The sequence below is a fragment of the Dasypus novemcinctus genome, chromosome 10 (assembly GCF_030445035.2).
Source record: "Dasypus novemcinctus isolate mDasNov1 chromosome 10, mDasNov1.1.hap2, whole genome shotgun sequence".
NCBI classification, from domain to species: domain Eukaryota; kingdom Metazoa; phylum Chordata; class Mammalia; order Cingulata; family Dasypodidae; genus Dasypus; species Dasypus novemcinctus.
The window spans coordinates 17,588,014-17,597,676 of NC_080682.1; the positions used below are offsets into that span (position 1 = coordinate 17,588,014).

General features: G+C 37.7%; 1 pseudogene; it reads left to right on the forward strand.

Annotated features, from left to right (window-relative positions):
* The first annotated feature begins 661 nt into the window (after positions 1 to 661).
* LOC139439903 (olfactory receptor 5AN6-like) lies at positions 662 to 1,612 on the forward strand (annotated as a pseudogene).
* The last annotated feature ends 8,051 nt before the right edge of the window (positions 1,613 to 9,663 follow it).

The following is a 9,663-nucleotide window of genomic DNA, read 5'->3' on the forward strand; positions in this document are numbered from 1 at the left end:
ATCTCTTCCTGCCATTCCCCATACCCATCAGCCACCATGTCCACTTTTCCCACTCCAATGCCACCTTTTCTCTGTGGACCTTGGATTGGTTGTGTCCGTTGCACCTCTATGTCAAGAGGAGGCTCAGATTCCACATGGATACTGGATGCAAACCTCCTGCTTTTAGTTGTAGGCACTCTAGGCTCCCTGGTGTGGTGGTTGTCCTTCTTCAATTCCATCTTAGCTGAGTGAGGTGAGTCCAATAAATCCGATTGTAGGAGCTGGAGTCTGTTGAGGCTCAGGGCCTGGCTATCATATTGTTAGTCCAGAGATTCAAATCCCCTAAATATATCTTAAACCCCAACGACAGTGTTTTCTTAATTTGGTCTATATGAAGGTCTTGCATATTTGCAGAATCTGGCATTAAAAAAGTGAAATTAATAATTTTTAGTAGATATATACTAATGATGTCTATTTACTTTTGTCCGCAAAGATAGGGTGATTATAAATATCCAAGAAGATTTTTCAGATAAGGTTGTTCATTGCAGACACAAAGTATAGATTAAATACAAATTGCCAATTTAAAGCAGAACTATTGGCCAGTTTATTGGTAGGAAAAAGTGACCAGTGTTTCCTTTTTTGGGTAATAAAACCATTTCCTTCTCTCATCCTTTTCCAGCAGATGACAGTGAGCAGATCCATGGAATGGGATGGAAACCACACCACTGTTACCATGGCTGTTCACCTGGGACTCTCAGAAGAAAAAGAGCTTCAGCTCGTCCTCTTCCCATTCTTCCTAGATACCTACCTTGTGACTCTGATCTGCAACCTGGGTCTCATTATATTACCTAGGATGGACTCCCAACTGCACACACCCATGTACTTTTTCCTCAGCTTCCTATCACTTATAGACATCTGCTCTTCTTCTTCCATTAGCCCAAAGATGCTTTCAGACTTCTTCAAAGACAAAAAACAGATTTCCTTCCTTGCCTGTGCCATTCAGTATTTTCTATTGGCTCAGATGGGTCTGGCTGAGTGCTACCTCTTGGCTACCATGGCTTATGACCTGTATGTTTCCATTTGCAATCCACTGATGTACTCAGCCATAATGGCCCCTGTGGAAAATTGGCTGCTTGGCGCTATTTGAGTGGTTTCCTTTGTAGCTTAGCTCAAACAGTCTCTTGCTTTCACCTCAACTACTGCAGGCCAAATATCATTCAATATTTCTTCTGTGACATGCCTCAGATTGTTCCTTTGTCTTGCTCCAACCTCTTCTCGAGTGAAATAATTCTTCTTTGGTAGCTACTTTTGTTTTGCTTGGTATTTTTCCTTATCCTCTTATCCTACAGTTTCATTGCAGCTTCAATCCAGAAAATGTCCTCAGTCAAAAGCAGGTCCAAGGCATTCAATACCTGTGCTTCAGACCTGGCAGCTGTGACACTTTTTTATGGCACAAGTCTCTCTGTGTACATGCATCTCAGCTCTAGCCACTCCTTGGAGCAGGACAAAGTGCTGTCAGTATTCTATGTCATTCTTATTCCCATGTTAAACACCTCTGATTTATAGTCTGAGGAACAAGAAGATTAAGGATACCTTCAAGAGGATAATAAAAAGGAGAACAGGTTTACCTTAGTAAGAATAATATTTGAGTGTATTTTTATTTTGTTAGTAAATTGGAAGTTAAGAGTTTCTGCATGACCTCTGCAGGTTACAAGAATTGTAGGAAGAGAGAAAAAGTGTACACCTAGTTTCCTTGATTGTTATTGCCATCAAAGGGATCTGAGTGAGGTAGTCACCTTGATCTTGAATACAGTTCAACAAGACCACTTCCTTCATTTAGAACAGAGAAATTTAAAAGGTGACAAGTGTTTGTAGCTATTATATAGTGAAATGATAAAAGCCCAGGATTCCACACAGCCTGTTCTTTTTCACTAATTTTCTTTCTTTCCTTTTTAAAATTGAGAAACCTTTATTTATATACCAATAAAATAAAAATGATGTATAGAATTATATAAATAAAAAATTGAAATTAATTTTAAAAGGAACACTTGAGAGTGAGAAGTGGAAAGAGAGTTGCCTGGGTTTACAGGCAGGCATTCACTCCACCATACATCTGAAAGCTCTGAATAGAAGAAATTCTGAAAAAGAAGTGGGAGAAAGGGAAAGAAGGAGGAACAGGACTGCTTTGAGGTCAAGGATTAGGGAGATTCCTAGAGGCTAGCAAGATGTCAAAATCCTACAATTACTGGATATAGATGTTCCTGGAGAATGTGCCTTTTTAGCTCCTTGGAGCCTGCAAGACCTAAAGCATGATGATTTTGATGGTTTGTCTAGGGGGGTAGGAACTTGTTCAAGACTCTGCACCATCTACACATTCCAGGGTCTTAAATTTGAGAAGGAAGCCACAGAGTGACCAGAACCTGGGGCACCATGGAGACTCAGGGTCCAGTGAAGAGAATTTGGAGGACATTTTGAAAAGGGATCTTGCTTTTGAAAAGGATTTTATGGAACAAGTTTCAGACATATTACATTATAATTTATACCACACATTGTACTTCATATGGATTTATCAAATATATTGAATTATTTTCTATTCCCATCTGAAGTTGGGAGTTGAAAACTTATCAATTTATTTTAAGGATGCTATTAATATGGGCACATTGAGATCTCCCTTGTTCTTGCAGGTATAGCCAATGATCTATCTTGACTCTCACAAAGTGACATTTGTGAATCAGAAAAGGTTCTTACTGACCAAAAATATTTCCTCCCTTGGTCAAACAGAGTGCTTAAATTTCATGCTCTCAGCATCATTTTTCATATCTGTCTTAAGAAATTGTTCAGTTTAAGGATTACATTATTATATTCTTTTATTAGGGTAAATAGATAAGTACTAACCTATTTGCAAGAGATAATTCTAATAATTAGCTTATTATTTCCCCCACCAAACCCCTAGAAGTAAGATTGACTGGAGTAGATCAAACCAAAAGATGGAACATTGTCTAACACATCTCTGTATTCCAAACAACTGGTAAAGTAAGTTAACTACCTCTCAAAAAATGTTTGTGGATATGATCTTAGATAGATTTTTTTTAAAAGTGAAGATTAGAAATGCAGCTTAATTTATCAAAAGAAAATTAAAAATCACAAGACACAAATACTATTAACAGAGGGCATACACTACAAATTCTGATGGGAGTACAAAAACATCAGATTTAAGAATCTACAAAAAGCTGCTCTATGAAGTTGGTGTTATTATTAGCTCCATTTTGTAGGTAAAAAACCTCAAAGTTGGAGAGATTAATTAATTAGATCAAGGTGAAACAACCAATAATTGGCAGACCAGAATTCATCCTAGATTGGCTAATTCCAAAGCCCATGGTCAAAACTGTATTAAGTCATGACTTTGTAAAGAACTAGTCTTACTGGATTCCTAACTACTGTGATTTCCTCACTTTTGTACAGGAAATAATGCTATATCTGCTTCCAAGCTATTGTGATGATTGAATCAAGGAAGGTTTTGAAGGAAATGTATACAAGTATGTATATATCTAAAATGAAAGTGCTTTGTAAACAATTTTAAGCTATATTACCCGACAGCTATATCATTCTGGTCACATGACTTAGCTTCTTGGTCCACAGCTTCCCCACCTACTATTTGAGGGTATGAACTAGATGACCTCTAGGTCTTTTCCTGCTCAAATGACATCAAGGATGATAAAAGCCTACAATCATGAGATCATGATAGGACCAGTGAGAAGTGAGGAAAGAATCCAGCAGAGACATAGCAAAGTGGGGCAAAATTGGTAGGGACAAAAATTCCATGGCAACTGTGACACTAGGAGACAATTTCCTGGAGCATTTCCTTCCCCTAATTGCCATTTCTCTTTTTCCCTCTGCCCTTAACTACACAGATAAGAGGATTCCCAGTTTGACAACTTTCTTGCTGTGAGTTGACAGTCTGTTTCATGGCTCCTTACAAGCATAGATCTTGTAGTGCAATAGGGGCAACCTGGACAATTGTTTGGAAAATAAATAAGCAATTTCTTCCTTTTGTAAGAACTCTGCTCTTGGGTTTCTGAGACAAGTCTAGAGGGCAGGGCCTAGAGAGACCAGTAGCTCTTCACTATCTCAATATTTGTGTGATTGATCCAGTGGGACTGACATGGACCAAGGTTTATGGTCCTTGATTTCCCCTTCTTCATTTATTTTTGTAGAACCCTTATTTCCATCTTCACTACTGAGGGGTCTCCCTCAAATTGTCTTATATTCCTTACTCTAATTTTTCTTTCTTTTCTAAGACTGGAGAAATCAATAGCCTAAAAAGTAAATTTTTAGTAATATCCTGGGGGTGGGAAGGCATTTGAATTCTAGTTCTGCAACTTCTCAAGGATGTGACCTTAAACTGTGCTGCCTTCTTTTTTCCCCCACCTGTTATCAGCGATACTAGGAACATGTAGAATTCAATGAGACAATGATATTAAAGATGTCATACTGTAAAAGTCAGGAGATTTTAGTCACACAAAAGAATTACATGCTGGATTTCAGGGGGTTTCTTTAGATCAAAACATGCATATCTATGTCCTCACTTTCTTCCCCAAATAACTTTTGAATTTACTTTTTGCCATTGAGGACTTTGTCTTTGAAATAATAATTTTAATTCCATTTATATATACAGCTTTAATTCATCATTTCTGAGTATCAAGAGACAAACTGAGTTACTTCATAATGATATAATTAAGTACTCATGGGCAATTCAATAAGGTCTTTAAAAATTCTTCAATTATCTCTTCATTGTCATTTAGAGATCCTAGGGGCCTGCCAACAATAGACTGGGGAACACAAATATCAGAGATGCCAACTTCAAGCATAAGTAGTGTTGATTCAACTGTCCTATAGATGTATTTACTAATGTTTTTCAATCAGGAACATTTTTGGTTTTCTTTTCCTGTTTTGTACTCAGCATGAACTGGGAAACTGACCACCTCCTTAATCCATCAGGGTTGCAAGGGAATAAGACTAGGTGGATCCATATCATAAAATCACCAACCACTGTTTGCATCCCTCACCTTTTCTTCTCCAAATTGTCTTGGAGAATGCTGAAACAAACAATGTCACTAATAAAAGAGACTGAGCATATTCAGAATTTTTCTCTTTCCTCTAGCTTACCAAATTTTAACAAATGAAAATTTCAGGGTAAAATTCTACTGAATTAGGAAACAATACAAAAATTCCTCATCCTATCCTTTTCTGTGAATGGCTGTTTACATAGACTACAGATAACTGTGAATTCCCCTGTTACTGAACTATTATGAAAATGAATAACTTTATGCAACTTACTGGTCAACAGTTTGACTTGTTTTCCCAATTGACCAATTATGGTGCAGTTTTAGGAGTGTCTCGGAAAGTTTATATTTTCAAAATATTTTAGCTGAATCTAAATCATTTTGGTTTACACAACTAAGATTTTGGCAGTACTGTATAATAAATAGAAGCAGAGAGAAAGATTTCCAAGTGTATAGGACCATAGCTGAAATCATACAAAAATGAAGAAATATTCTATTTCCACATTCAAAACTGTGTGAAGGAACTATTCATTAATGTGTGCAATGTATATTTATTGAAGAGCGCATATGTTAAATTTCAATATGTTTACCACTAAATAAGAAAACATCTCAACTAATTCATATAGAATATAGGGCCAGTTTCATCAGCACTATAGTATTTGGTTCTGGTGCATAAAAATTGGTGCCAGGAATTTATAGTCAAACTGTTGGGAAATAGCGGAATGATATAAGAAAAAGATATATAAAATAATTAATAATCTTGATCCTGGGCTTAGTGATCATCTCATTTAAGAAACTACTTGATGCAGAACTGTTGGAAACTGAGGCACAGTGGCCTCACAAGGTGGGAGGTGCTGTCTCCATGGCTATGCTTGCAACCTAATGAATGCAATAATTAAGAGTTCCTGGCAGAAAGGATGAAGCTGTTAAAGGCTGAAGATAAAGATGAGCACATTCCTTTTGTAGTAAATAGAACACTTAGATTTTGTACCTTGAGATAAGATATTTTAAAATTCTTTAGACTATGGGTAATGCTGATAGTTAACTATATGTTGCTGCTTGTTGTCACATAGACTATGGGTTGCTGCTTGTTGTCACATAAGCTACGTGTTTCTGCTTGTTGTCATGTAGACCAGGGTATATAGAAAGCCCCTTGTAAACAATAAAGTTGTCTGAGGAGTTATTACTCACAGACTCCCTGTTCCCAGCTCTTTCGCTTGTTCTTGCTCTTTGTTTCCTTCCCTCTTTTTTCTTTCTTTCATTCCCAGTACCTTTTGGGTTCAAATCTCCAATATCTGGAGCACAATGTGGGGCCTGAAGAAATTAGTGAGGCTTCCAAATCAGTATCGGGAACTGCAAAAAAGACCTCATCGAGGGTCATGTGACATCTAAAGCAGTGTGACTCGAGTTGTCTTTTAGGTAAGTAACACTTTCCAGGGAGTCATCAGGGTAATGGGTAACTGAACTGGATGTGTGGAAGAACATTTGCAAGTGTTAAAAACCTTATTGAAAGCTAGTGGGATGCCTGTAAAAAGTTGTGAGTTAAAAGAACTGTTTGCTTTAATATGAAAGCATTGTGGTTGGTTTCAGCCTCAGAGACATACTGTCTTATATCCAAAACAGTGGAAATGTGTAAAAAAAAGGCTTTACAAAGAGCATATCATAAAGGGGAATCCATTCCTTTATCTGCGTGGACTTTGTTCCAGCAAATTGCTGCCACCTTAGATCCTTTACAATCAGAAGATGAGGAAGAAGAAATTATTATATTTGCAAAACCCATAGACAAAAAGAAAATGGAGGGCCATTTGAAAGAACTAAATTATGAACCAAAAGGTAGAGGAGAAACTCCTGGCTTTATGACTAATCCCAGTGTTAATTCTTTTATAGTTATAAGACAACTGTCTGCTCCAATGAAATATCCAATCTCTATATATCTTATTCAGGTGCTTATCCCAGGTTATATCCAGTACAACCTACTGTGCCTGATGAACCACCACTTATGGCTGCCCTGACCTTAGCACCTGGAATTTTTTCACATATGGTAGACTCTATACCCTGTGTTAAAAAGATAGTTGTTTTCAACCCTACTCTTCAAACACCCTTGATGTGCTGTTTATTACAAGGATCTTGACAAGGGGATCTGGAAGCCAAGCAATTTTTATCAGCTTTTCCAGTTATATCACGAACAATTCCATCAGATGCTAATAATCCTCAGGGAGGTGCTCAGTTCCATCATGAACCAATACCTTTTAAACTATTGAACGATTTAAAACAGGCTTGAGTACAATATGGGGTTAATTCTCCATGTATGTTTGGCTTAGTTCAGGGCATGGCTCAGGCAGATGGATTGATTCCTTGGGACTGGGAAATGTTAGCCCATACTGTTCTTAGCCCTGCTGAATTTCTGCAATTTAAAACTTGGTGGACCGATGAGGCTAATATGATTGCCGGGAGAAATGCTAATCAAGACCCTCGGGTGCTTATATTGGCAAAACAGCTATTGGGAATAGGAGGTTGGGCAGGAGTTGGCAGACAAATGCAGTATGATGATGTAGCAGTAGTTCAAGTTAGAATGTCCTGCTTAGCAGCTTGGAGAAAAATTTCAGCCCCTGGGAAACCTGTACAATCCTTTGCTAAGTTTATACAAGGAGTAAATGAGTCATATGTAGAGTTTGTAGCTAGGTTATCAGATATTATTCAAAAAACTATAGAAATTCCGGATGCGAGAGACTTGATATTGTTAACTCTTGTATTTGATCAAGCAAATAGTGAATGCAAAAAAACTATTAGACCCATTAAGGTAGCAGGAGAGTCAATAAAAGACTGTATTACAGCTTGTCAGGACATAGGTTTCACCATCCATCAGATGGCAATATTAGCTGCGGCAATAAGGGGCAATCAGAGACCCCAGATTAAAAGAGGAAGTTGTTTTAAATGTGGGAAATCTGGTCATTTTCAAAGGGATTGAATAGCAAACTTCACTCAGCCACAAGATAATGGGGGAGGAAAAAAACCCTCTAAACTGTGCCCTATATGTCAAAAGAGCTTTCATTGGGCTAATGAATGCAAATCAAGATTTTATAAAATTGGCTCTCCCATTTCACCAACCAGAAAGTGCTGTGTGGGCCTAGCTCAAGGCCCTCAGACAAACAATATGATCCTAAAGCAAAGATACCCAATCAGCAATGGCCAGCAGCATATATTCCAGTTTCTGAATTAAGGGCAGCTACTCGAGGGAGTGCTGCTGTTGACTTACCTTCTACAGAAACTAAACTTATTACTCCTGCTATCAATATGCAAACTATACTTACAGGTGTAAAAGGCCCATTACCTCCTGAAACTGTTGGCTTAATTGTAGGTAGGAGTAGTTTAACTATGAAAGGACTGCTAGTACAACTTGGCATTATAGACAGTGATTTTAAGGAAGAAATTAAGGTTATGGTGCAATCTGTTAGTCAAGTACAATTTACTTTGGGGCAATGTATAGCTCAATTATTACTCCTGCCCTATTACAAATCATGCACTCTTCCTTCTGCTAGAAATGGGGATTTGGGTCTATGGGGAATGAAATTTATTGGCAAACTTTTGTAGGTGATGATTGGCCTGAAGTTACTATTACTATTAATGGAAAAGTGTTATTGGAATTAATAGACAAAGGAGCTGATGTGTCCATCATTGCTAAATGATATTGGCCTCAATCATGGATGTTACAAAAGTTCCCAACAGTCTTTACTGGCATTGGCACTATGACAGATAATTATCAGAGTACCTCTATTTTTGAAGTATTAGGCCCTGATGGGCAAAAATCTATGCTACAACCTTATGTGGCTGATGTTGGACTTAATTTATGAGGCCATGATTTACTTAGTCAGTGGGGAGCTTTTGTTCACATTCCTACATTATCTGAGCAGGCAAAAGCTTTATTTATGGATATGCAGTATATCCCTAACATAGGTAAACAAGGTGATCCTAGAGGACTTGGTTCTGTTACACTGAGACAGGACTCAGAGATGCAAAATTTAACATAGGGGCCATTGCAATAAAGGGCATTACTATTCCCAAAACCTGGCTTACAGAAGCACCAGTGTGGGCTGACCAATGGCCTCTACGTGTGGAAAAACTCAATGCCCTTCATAGTTTAGTAAAAGAACAATTATCTCAGAAACGTATTGAGCCCTCAAATAGTCCTTGGAATTCTCCAGTGTTTGTAATAAAAAAGAAATCTGGAAAATGGCAAGTGCTAACTGATCTAAGAGGTGTTAATAAGGTTATGAGCCCTATGGGGGCACTGCAACCAGGGGTTCCACAGCCCTCTATGATTCCTAAGAATTGGTCTTTGATTATTATAGATTTGCAAGATTGTTTCTTTACTATTCCTTTGCATCCTTCTGATAAAGAGAAATTTACCTTTTCTGTTCTTGCTAGAAATAATCCCTTATGCAGAGATATCAGTGGTGTGTGTTGCCTCAGGGCATGAGGAACAGTCCTACCATGTGTTAATTATTTGTTCATCAGCCTCTACAGGTGCTAAGAAAAAGGTTTCCAAAAGCTATGATTATTCTTACATGGATGATATATTATTTGCACATTCTTCAGATGACCAGTTACAGCAACTGTTTCA